An 11,281-nucleotide genomic window follows, 5' to 3' on the forward strand; every position below is an offset into this window, starting at 1 on the left:
CTTCCTCATGAGGCTGCTGGAGTCGCAGCCCTGGGGACTGGGCCTGAAGTCTTGGTGTCCACGGAGAGCAGCTGAGAGGCCACAAGGGTGTGACCCGGGGACGTGGAGGCCCGTGGGGAGTGTGGCAGGGACGGAGGTTGGAAGGCAGCAGGTGGTATGCACAAGCTGGTGCAGACTGACCAGCAGGAGGACCTCAGCATGTCACAAAATGCCGCCCCACCCAGAGTTACAGCCACCATAAACATGTCACACCTGACATGGGACCCCAAAATAATGAAGAAACAGGCAGATTGAAGAAGCAGGCAGTTCCAGTCCTACAATAAGAGTGGAGACCTCAATAAGGCACTGAACCTCACTGAAAAACTGACTCCCAGAGCTAGATGCACGTCCAGAGGAAGGGGGAGGCTGGACGGCCCCTAAGACAAGCAGTGACAGACCAGGGACACTCTCAGCCACAGGACACACCTTCTGCCCTGCGGGCGGACACCATCCTCCAGAGCCACCCACCTGCCAGCCACAAAGCTGCTCTCAATGACGTAAAGAGACTGAAGTCACACAGACTGTCCTCTGTGACCACAGTGACATGGAAGTGGGAAGAAAATGGAATTGACCAAAACGGTCAGTTAGGCCACAGCAGGTGAAGGAGTCACAGGGACCTCGTGGGAAAGGGATGCCTTGGAATGAGCAGGAGGGAGTACAAGCCCAAACCTAGGAGGTGTCGTGGAGCCATGTGAAGGGAAAGGCTCTGAACGCAGACCTGAGAAATAAACTGCAGAGTCCTCATAGAATAAGTACGCCCCACGCCTGTGCCACACACCCGAAATCCCACCGTCAGGGGACTCAAGAGAACAAATGAAAATAAAATCATCTGTGGGGCTGGGGCTTGGCTCAGCAGCAGAGCGACTGGGTTCACTCCTCAGCACTCATTAAAGAAAAGGGGGACACTTGTCCATCTACAACTACAAAATCTTTTAAAAAAAATAATAAAAATAAAAATATTTGTAAGTGGTAAAAAATAAATAAAAATATAAATAACAAATCAGTGATTTCACACAGTAAGAAACTTTAAAAACAGAAAACTAACTCCAAAGATAGCATAATAACCCTTTAAAGATCACCCCACTAAAGACTAGTATTACAGAAGTGACTAGGGGCCAGATAAATAGAGAACAGAGAAACCAATAAGGGAATCAGTGAAAGCAAAGTTGGTTCTTTGAAAAGAGCAATAGAATTGACAAACTTGTAGCTGAACTGAAAAGAAACCAAGATTCAATCATAAAGGAAAATGGAGACGTCACCACCCCCTTATGTGAATAAAAGACTAGAGGAGAACATCCGGTTGCTCCCCCAGTTCAACGAGGCGCAATGACAACTTCCTATGAATACAGAAAGGACAGACTGACACCTTGTTGTACTTCTTCCTTGAACACCCTCAAGTCACCGCCTGGTTTCCTTTCCTCTCTGCCTGAGTCGCATTTCCTGTAAGGCAGGCTCCAGTCACTCTGTCCCCTGCCTGGATTGGAATGTGTTGCGTCTGCCCCTGTTTTTAGGGATGGTTCCAGTGGTGACCTCTGTTGAGAGCCACAGACGAAGGGGCCCCAGCAAACTTCCAGCTGCCAACTGATTGGCTCCTCTGCGGTGAGTCTCATTGGGCTGTTTCCCTGCCCTTTCAGACCATGGAGCTGCTCATTGTGGGAGTTTTTTTGGCTCCGCCCACACGACCCAGCCAATCGTCCTCAAGAGCAGGAGGAGTGGGGGAGGTGGAGAGGTTTGTGGGAAGCTGGTGGTGGCAGTTGGGCTCTGAGGTTTTTTCCTGAGGAGCTGTGTGGTGCGGTGTGTGTGGTTCTAAAAATAAAGTTCCTTTCTTTTGACAAGTGGCTCCTGAATTGTGCCCTGCCAGACTGCGGCATTTGGTGGCTCCCACGGGGAATGACTGTGGGTAAGTGATAAGGTAAACTGCTCGCCCCTGAGGGCAGGGCGAGAGGATGGGTAGCCATTTTAAGATTCCTCTTTTGTTTTGCTTCACTTCTGTTTTAAGTTGCCTGTCCCTGGAGATGAGTGAGACGGAAGAAAAACCGCTCACATCTGAGGAACAGATAGGGAGAAAGGACGGATGCACATTTCAGGAGGATAGAAAGGCCATAATGATTTTCTGTTGTTCCAATATTGTTTCACTCTGTTTCAGTTTTGTTTGGCGTTATCTTGTTGGGTTGTATTATAGTTATAGTAGAAATATTCAAGTAAAAGAGAAGGTCTCTCGAGCTAGTCAGACAGAGAAAGAAATTTAGAGCAGAAAAAGCCATCAGGGGGAAAGTTACAACAGGAGGCTGCTACTAACACCTTTCTAACACCAGAGGGCGGAAGTGTCCAACCAACAGCGCCACCTCCATATGCTGGGAGGCTCCCAAGCCCCGCAGTTGATAGATGGGATCCTGAGACAGGACCTCAAAAATTAACATGCCCTGTATTTGAGGCAGGAGGGCAATGAATTCACCATGCTTTAGATTTCAAAACAGTGAAGCAGCTAAAAGAGGCTGTAACAACCTATGGTCCCCAAGCACCCTTCACTGTAAGTATGGTCGAATCCATTACCAACTTGAACATGACGCCAGCAGATTGGGCTAATATGTGTAAAGCTGTGCTAAATGGAAGACAATACCTGTTATGGAAGGTTGCCAATGAGGAATTTTGCAAGGAGACGGCTAGGCAAAATGCAGCAGCCGGTTACCCTCAAAGAAATCTAGATATGTTTTTAGGAAAGGGACCTCATGAGGATCAGCAGCAACAAATTGCATATGATCCTGGCATATACACACAAATTGCTGTAGATGCGGTTAGGGCATGGAAAACTTTACAAGGACATGGAGGTTTACAAGGTCAATTATCTAAGGTAATGCAAGGAGCTAATGAACCTTACGCTGAATTTGTAGATAGGCTTATTCAAACAGCTACCAGATTTTTTGGGAATATAGAACAAGCAATGCCATTAATAAAACAACTGGCTTATGAGCAAGCAAATCGGTGGTGCAGAGAAGTCATTAGACCATGGAAATATGAAGATTTAAACACATATATTAAATTATGTAGAGACATTAATGAACAAGGGCAACTCATGGCAGCTGCAGTAAAACAGGCTTTAGATGCCAGGCCAAAAACATGCTACAATTGTGGACAAACAGGACATTTTTAAAGGAATTGCCCCATAGGAGGAGGGTTTAACAACACTAGGTATCAAAGGAGTAGAATACCGGGTATTTGCCCATGATGCCGTAGAGGGAAACACTGGGCTAATGAATGCCTTTCTCAAATCACCATAGAGAGTACTCCATTATCAAAAAATAAAAAAGAAAAAAACAAGGACCAGGTGTCTATCCACGATATCGTGGAGAAAGGCAAAGGGCTCCATTGCCAAAAAATGGACAGGGGGGCCCAATGCTCCGGGGCCCAAGACCACAAATATACGAAGCACAGGAAGAACCCAGCAACCCCATCAGGTTAGTGCCCAGGACACGTTGTCCATTAAATCCCTCATCAGACAAACCAGAGGAAGCGCAGGGTTGGACATCTGCGCCTCTGCCAGAGCAGTACTAACTCCAGAGATGGGAGTTCAAATCATTCCCACAGGGGTAAAAGGACCTCTTCCCCAAGGAACAGTAGGCTTATTATTGGGACGCAGCTCTTCTACTCTAAAAGGACTTATGATTAAGTCCTGGGGTAATGGATCCCGATTATGAAGGTGAAATAAAAATTATAGCCAGTTCTCCAAAGGGTATATCAGTAATTTCACCAGGAGATAGAATAGCACAGTTACTAATAATACCCAGCCTGCATGATAAATTTTCCAGTCGTACTGTAGAAAGAGGTTCCAAGGGATTAGGCTCTACTGGTGTAGATTGGGCTATGCTGTCTTTAAATTTAGATTCTCGCCCCATGCTAAAACTAAATATTCAAGGACATGAATTTAATGGGCTACTGGATATAGGTGCAGACCTTAGCATCATCTCTCGTCAAGAATGGCCAAAACATTGGCCATTACAACAAGCCATTCAAATGCTTTGAGGCCTAGGAGTAGCAACTAATCCCCATAGAAGTGCAATGGTATTAGATTGGAAAGATCCTGAAGGATGTGAAGGAACTATACAGCCATATGTATTGGATCATCTTCCTATAAATTTTTGGGGACGAGATGTCCTAGATCAATTAGGTGTGACATTAACAAATAACATCAATCCAAATGCACCCACTATTAGGGCTAGACAAGGTTTTAGGAAAGGAAAAAGATTAGAAAAACAAGAACAAGGTATAGCAGCACCAATACAAATAAATCAAGGAACGGACAGACATGGGTTGGATTTTCAGAAAGGGCCACTGAGACAATAAAAATTACTTGGAAATCAGAAAGACCAGTATGGGTTCCTCAGTGGCCCCTGACTAAAGAAAAGATACAAGCAGCCCATGACCTGGTCAAACAACAATTAGCAGAAGGACATATACAACCTTCTGTATCTCCCCATAATACTCCCATTTTTGTCATCAAAAAGAAATCTGGTAAATGGAGATTATTGCAAGATTTAAGAGCCATTAATAATGAGATGGTTATTATGGGACCTGCTCAATCGGGGATTCCTCAATTGTCTTCTTTGCCAAAAACCTGGTATGTTTTAGCTATAGATATTAAAGATTGTTTTTTTTTCAATTCCAATTTATCCTGAGGATAGTCCACGTTTTGCATTTACAATCCTTGCACTGAATCATGAAGGTCCTGATCAGAGATATGAATGGAAAGTACTCCCTCAAGAGATGGCTAACAGCCCAACTATGTGTCAAATTTATGTTAACAAAGCAATCCAGCCACTTAGAAATCAAAATCCTGAACTACAAATATTTCACTATATGGATGATGTATTATTAGCACACAAAGATAAAAACACATTGCTAGAATGTTATGCCACACTTACAAACTTTTTAAAAAATTATAATCTAGAGATAGCAATAGATAAAGTACAATTAAATTTTCCAATTAATTATTTAGGAGTTCTATTATCCTCGACCATGGTCTGTCCACCAAAAATTCAAATACGAGTAGATCAACTCAAATCACTTAATGACTTTCAAAAGTTATTAGGAGACATAAATTGGATAAGGCCTTATCTAGGCATACCAACAGGAGAGTTGGGACCTTTATTTGATATCCTAAAAGGTCCATCAGATCCAAATTCACTCCGCATGTTAACGCCTGAAGCAAGAAAGGCATTAAAAATCACTGAAACACATATGGAAACTATGCAGTTTGCCTTTATTATTTATTGTACTACCAACAAAAAATATTCCTACAGGAGTATTTTGGCAAGAAGGTCCATTATTATGGATACATTTATCTTATTCTCCTAACACTATTCTTACTAGGTATCCTGAGGCTGTAGGACAATTAATACTCAAAGGAATAAAAGCAGCAAAGGGAGTGTTTGGAATTTCTCCCAATAAAATTATTACTCCATATACTATGAATCAAATTGATGAGTTAGCTAATGAGTTAAATACTTGGGCAATAATCATGTGCAAATCTAATGTTTCAAAATTAGATTTGCACATGAAAAAAGTTCAATTTTTCCACAAATGACAAGAAAAACACCTATCATGAATGCTCCAAATATATTCACTGATGGTCAAATAATGGTACAGAAGCAGTAGTTACCCCTGGTCAAACATACATTTTTAGTACCAAAACAATCAGCTCAAAAGGTAGAGCTTAATGCAGTATTACAAGCTTTTGTGATGTTTAAAGATTCTGTATTTAATTTATTTTCTGATAGTCAGTATATAGTTAATGCTATAGTATCCCTTGAAGATGCTGGTAGGATTTCCCCTTCTTCTACTGTTTTCTCTTTGCTTTCCACTATACAAAGTCTAATCTGGGACAGAAAAGATCCATTCTTTATAGGACATATCAGGGCACATACAGGATTGCCTGGAACCCTTAGTTTGGGCAATGATTTAGCAGATAAATCTACACATGACATACATATTTTCTCTACACTAGAAGAAGCTACAATTTTTCATAAAAAGTTCCATGTCAATGCTAATACTTTACAAAAGCGTTTTAAAATAACTAAGGAACAAGCTAGACAAATAATAAAACAATGTCAAAATTCTGTGACCTTTTTACCACAAGTTAATCTTGGAGTCAATCCTAGAGGATTGATACCTAACCATATTTGGCAGATGGACGTCACACACTTGCCAGAATTTGGAAAATTAAAATATTTGCGTGTTACAGTTGATACTTCTTCTGGATTTTTGATGGGCTCCCTTCATGCCGGAGAAAAAACTAAAGATGTTATAGCTCATTGCTTACAAAATTTTGCCACTGTAGGCTTTCCAAAACAGTTAAAAACAGGTAATGCCCCTGGTTATACTTCTACCTCTTTTAAACAATTTTGCTCATCATTTGGCATTACTCATATAACAGGAATCCCATACAATCCACAGGGACAAGGCATAGTTGAAAGAGCTCATCAAACTATTAAAATGTACTTATTAAAGCAAAAAGAGGGAATTGGGAAGGGGTATATATTCCCCAAAGATAAACTTAAAAGAACCCTTTTTACTCTAAACTGAAAATTTGGATTCATCAAGACTTAGTGCTGTGGAAAGGCATATGTGTCCAAAAAATGTACATAAGCCCAAGGTACTTTGGAAGGATATTCTAACAGGACAATGGAAAGGTCCTGACCCAGTGATTGTCAGGAGTCGGGGGTCTGTTTGTGTGTTTCCACAGGGAGAACAGCAGCCGATTTGGATTCCAGAGAGATTAACTAAAGCGATTTCTACAGACCAAAATGAAGATGATTTGGCTCAAATCCATAACAGCTGATATCCAAAACTCCAGTCTGGCTATCCTTACATCTGCAATAGAACCAGGATGCTTTTTTCAATATCTATTTTATTATTACCCTTTCCCACATCATGAAGATCTATTTTGTTTTTTGAGCTCATAAAGACCTAGGTTAATGTTTTGCTGATTAGTTCTATTTTTTTGACTATAGAGTATTTAAACATTGCAATGGAGATTTCACCTGTAAAAAGTTATAAGGCCTTTACTATCATGTTATGTGTTGTATGTATTATATTATGTGTGCACACTTGTGTTTTATGTTGTATGTACGTATGTCCATATATCATATATGATGAGCACTCATGAAAAAATGGATCCAAATTTTTTTTATTCACGTGATTTAAATGGTTTAATTTAAATTGGGTAAACAGCTGTTGAGGATTGTTTTGATATGTGAACAAAAAAGGAGGTTAACAGATCTGTTTGTTTACTTTCACCTTTCCTTTTCATTATATTTAATAATTCTGTTCAAGATAATGTAAATTGTTCAGAAAATTGTTTTCATTTAATGCCTTCTGGAATGTTACATAATTTTTTCTTTAGCCATTATTGCCAGAATTCCTATCTTCATCCCAGTGCGGGTGAAGACAAAAATAAAAACAATCTACAGCTTCTGCAATAGCTATCACTGAAGTGCTTGCAGAACTTGCCTGGACTATGTATCACTTGTATGCATTGTGAACTCACCTGTATGCATTGTGAACTATGTGTTGGTGCAGCGACTTGTGATAGTGTTGGGGTAGTTTTGCTGATGGTGTCATCGGTGGTAATTGGCTTGGTGTATCTTCCTCCCTTCTGCTTGTGATGGTCATTCAGCTAAAATTTGGTGGCCAACAGAGGTGAGGCAAAGAACCTCACCCCCCCGCTGGTACAAAGACCTATCTACAGGTGTGGCTGTATACTGGACCGGTAGTCAGTGACGGGTAAGATCCAATTGCAATGGTACCAATCTAAGACAGGAGGCTGACGCCTTGAGGTCAGCTCATCCGATGACGGGTAAGGACCATATGTACTATTGGACAACCTAAGACAGGCAAAGTCCCTAAGCCACATGCTTGTTGTTTAAACAGAGAGGGGGAGATGTTGAGAGCCACAGCCCAATGGGCCCCAGCAAACTACCAGCTGCCAACTGATTGGCTCCTCTGTGGTGATGCTCATTAGGCTGATTCCCTGCCCTTTCAGACCACGGAGCTGCTCATTGGGGGATTTTTTTTTGCTCCGCCCACGTGACCCAGCCAATCGTCCTCAAGAGCAGGAGGAGTGGGGGGGTTGAGAGGCTTGTGGGAATCTGGTGGTGGCAGTTGGGCTCTGAGGGTTTTCCTGAGGAGCTGGGTGGTTTGGTGTGTGGTTCTAAAAATAAAGTTCCTTTCTTTTGACAAGTGGCTCCTGAGTTGTGCCCAGCCAGACTGCGGCAGACCTCCCCTTGGTACCCTAGTGCTCCCCTGCCCAGCCCTGCCAATGGGCCGGCCCCTGCCTGTGGCCTCCATGTCCTGTGACAAGCAGCACCTAACCTTCTCTTTGCTGCGTTAAAGAGTCTGTTTCTGACGCTGCAGTTTGATTATAATGCGTCTCCACGTGGGTCTCTGAGTTTATTCTGTATGGAGTTCCTGAGCTTCTTAAAAGTGTAGATTCAGGTGTTTCATTAAAATGGGACGTTTGGGTTGTTATTTCTTCAAAAGTGTCTGCCCTTTCCCACTCTCCTCTCCTCCTGGGACTCTGGTTATGTGTGTGGTATGCGTGACGGGCCAACAAGTCTCCTAAGATTTATTCACTTAGAAGTTCTGTCCTTTAGGTGAGAATATCTTGATAAACCTGACTTCATGGTCACTAATTCCTCGTATGTCCAAACCCTAGACTAAATTTCTCATTTCATTTTTTGTTCTCCTCAATTTCAGAAATTCTATTTTATTTATTTTTAAAATCAACCCCTCTCCCTCCCTCCCCCTCTCTCTCCCTCCTTCTCCCTCTCCCTTTCCCTCTCTCACTCCCTCTCCCTCTCCCTCCCTCTCCCTCCCTCCCCCTCTCCCCCTCTCCCTCTCCCTCCCTCCCCTCTCCCTCCCTCTCCCTCTCCCTCCCTCCCCCTCTCCCCCTCTCCCTCTCCCTCCCTCCCCCTCTCCCCCTCTCCCCCTCTCCCTCCCTCCCCTCTCCCTTCCTCTCCCTCTCCCTCCCTCCCTCTCCCTCTCCCTCTCTCCCTCCCTCCCCTCTCCCTCCCTCTCCCTCTCCCTCTCCCCCTCTCCCTCCCTCCCCTCTCCCTCCCTCCCTCTCCCTCTCCCTCTCTCCTTCTCCCTCCCTCTCCCTGTCCCTCTCCCTCTCTCCCTCCCTCTCTCCATCCCTCTCCCTCTCCCTCCCCCTCTCCCTCCCTCTCCCTCCCCCTCTCCCTCCCTCTCCCTCTCTCCCTCTCCCTCTCCATCCCTCTCCCTCTCCCTCCCCCTCTCCCTCTCCCTCCCTCTCTCTTTATTGACATTCTCTATATTGGGTGGAACATCATTCTCCTGGATTCTTTCACTTCTGTGTCCATAGTTAGATTTCAGTTTCATGAGTATGTTTAAGGGACTTACTTTATTTTTTAGAGACTATTTATAACTTTTCTGCTTTGTAAATACTTTGGGTTATACATGAGTAGACTGTATTTGGACATAGCGCACATACGTGATGATGCGTGACTTCCCATTTTGTGGTGGTACCTCACGTGGAGTTAGACTGCCCACGCACTCATCCATGAACACAGGAAAGTTATGTCCCCTTCTTTCTCCTGTCTTTCCTGTTCCCACCCCCCTCCCTCCCCCTCCCCCATCCAACCCAGGGACCCTCCACTCCTCCCCCCAGCTCCTACTGTGAGTCAGCTTCCATGCATCAGAGAGGACATTTGGCCTTTGGCTTTGGGGATTGGTTTATTTCACTTAGTGTGATAGTCTCCAGTTGCTCTCCACCAAATGCCATAATTTCATTCTTTCCTAAGGCTGAGTCTCCATTGTGCATGTGCCCCACGTTTCTTTAGCCATCCACCTGTTGCAGGGCACCTGGCTGGTTCCGTAGCTCAGCTGTTGTGAGTTGAGCTGCTGTAAACCCTGATGTGGCTGCGTCACTGCAGTGTGCTGATTTAAGTCCTTGGGGTATCAACCTAGGAGTGGACCCTGGGTCAAATGGTGGCCCCATTCCTGGTTTTCTGAGGCGTCTGCATTCTGCTCTGCAGAGGGGTCACACCACCATCAGTCCCACCAGCAGTGGGGGGCCTTTCCCCACCCTCACCAGCACTCACTATTGCCTCTGCTCTGGATGACGGCCATTCTGCCTGGAGGGAGGTGGGACCTCAGGGTGGTTTTCGTTGCGTTCAGAGCCTTACTTTAAAAGCACCATTTCTGCGTCTCCTCAGGGACAGTTTCTCTCCTGGTTTTTACTTCTCTGTGACAGGTCCTGCTCCCTGACCTGCCCCATGACTTTCGCTGAAAGCTGTTCCGTGAATATTAAAATGGGAAAGTCCCGGACATCAGATTCCCTCCTGTGCAGTTTGTGGCTGCTGGTTTGGGGCTTGCAGAGGGTTGTTGTGACCATTTTCTGAAGTAGCATTGTCATGACTGCAGTCTTCCTCAGCTGGGCCACAGTTCCACCAAGTTAGTGTCCAGAGACTGACCTGAGCTCCTGGGACACTGGAGTCAAAAGATGTCCCCCCCCCCTGGCCTTGCAGGTGTCTGTGCCCTGTGCTGGGTGCCTGGGCCAGCCTGGGTGGTCTGCTCGGCCATCTCCTCCACGTCCTGCTCGCGCTTCACGTCCTGCCTTCTGGAAGAGCCTCCTGGGGCTGTGGACAATGTGAAGGCTGGCCCTGGGCACAAGGGACAGGGCAGGGACACTCTTGCAGCCCTGCTGGCCTGGTCGAGCCCGAGGGCTGACGTGCCCGTCCTCTGCAGACAGCGTGGAGTTCCCCGTAGAATGCCACGCACCTTGGCCCAGCAGTGACAGGGACGGTGTCCTTCTCAAATGGTGATGGATGAAGAGTCGTGCTGCGACTGTGGGCTCCATCCTTGGAGAGGTTGAGGCTGGGCCTCTGGGGGACAGTGCAGCACAGTTGCCCCCTGTGTTCCTCTGCCCCTGTACTTCAGGAGACTGTCCTCGGACTCCCTTGGCCTGGGCGGCCTGTCTGCGCAGCTGGCCCTGCGTGTCCATGCGTCTCTGCCCCTGGCTGGACACTGTTTCCTTCTCTCACTTCCTGGGCTTCCCGGGCTTCCCGAGCCCATGGCCTTCCCTGTGCCCCTGTGTCCCCCCCAACTCCAGGTGGGCTCTGGGGCTGCCTCTCTGTTCTCCCACCTGGCAGCTCCTCCATGATGGGGCCTGGGCATCCCTGAGTGCCCAGGTGAGTGTGTGTGTGTGTGTGTGTGTGTCTGTGTGTGT

General features: G+C 45.5%; 1 protein-coding gene across 1 annotated transcript in view; it reads right to left on the bottom strand.

Moving 5' to 3' along the window:
* The window catches only part of Tspear (thrombospondin type laminin G domain and EAR repeats), a 103,350-nt gene that overhangs the window by 69,297 nt on the left and 22,772 nt on the right, over positions 1 to 11,281 (bottom strand). The window lies entirely within an intron of this gene.

This window comes from Marmota monax, unplaced genomic scaffold (assembly GCF_021218885.2).
Source record: "Marmota monax isolate L192 unplaced genomic scaffold, Marmota_monax_Labrador192_F-V1.1 WCK01_AAM20220418_F8-fsc00125, whole genome shotgun sequence".
NCBI classification, from domain to species: Eukaryota; Metazoa; Chordata; class Mammalia; order Rodentia; family Sciuridae; genus Marmota; species Marmota monax.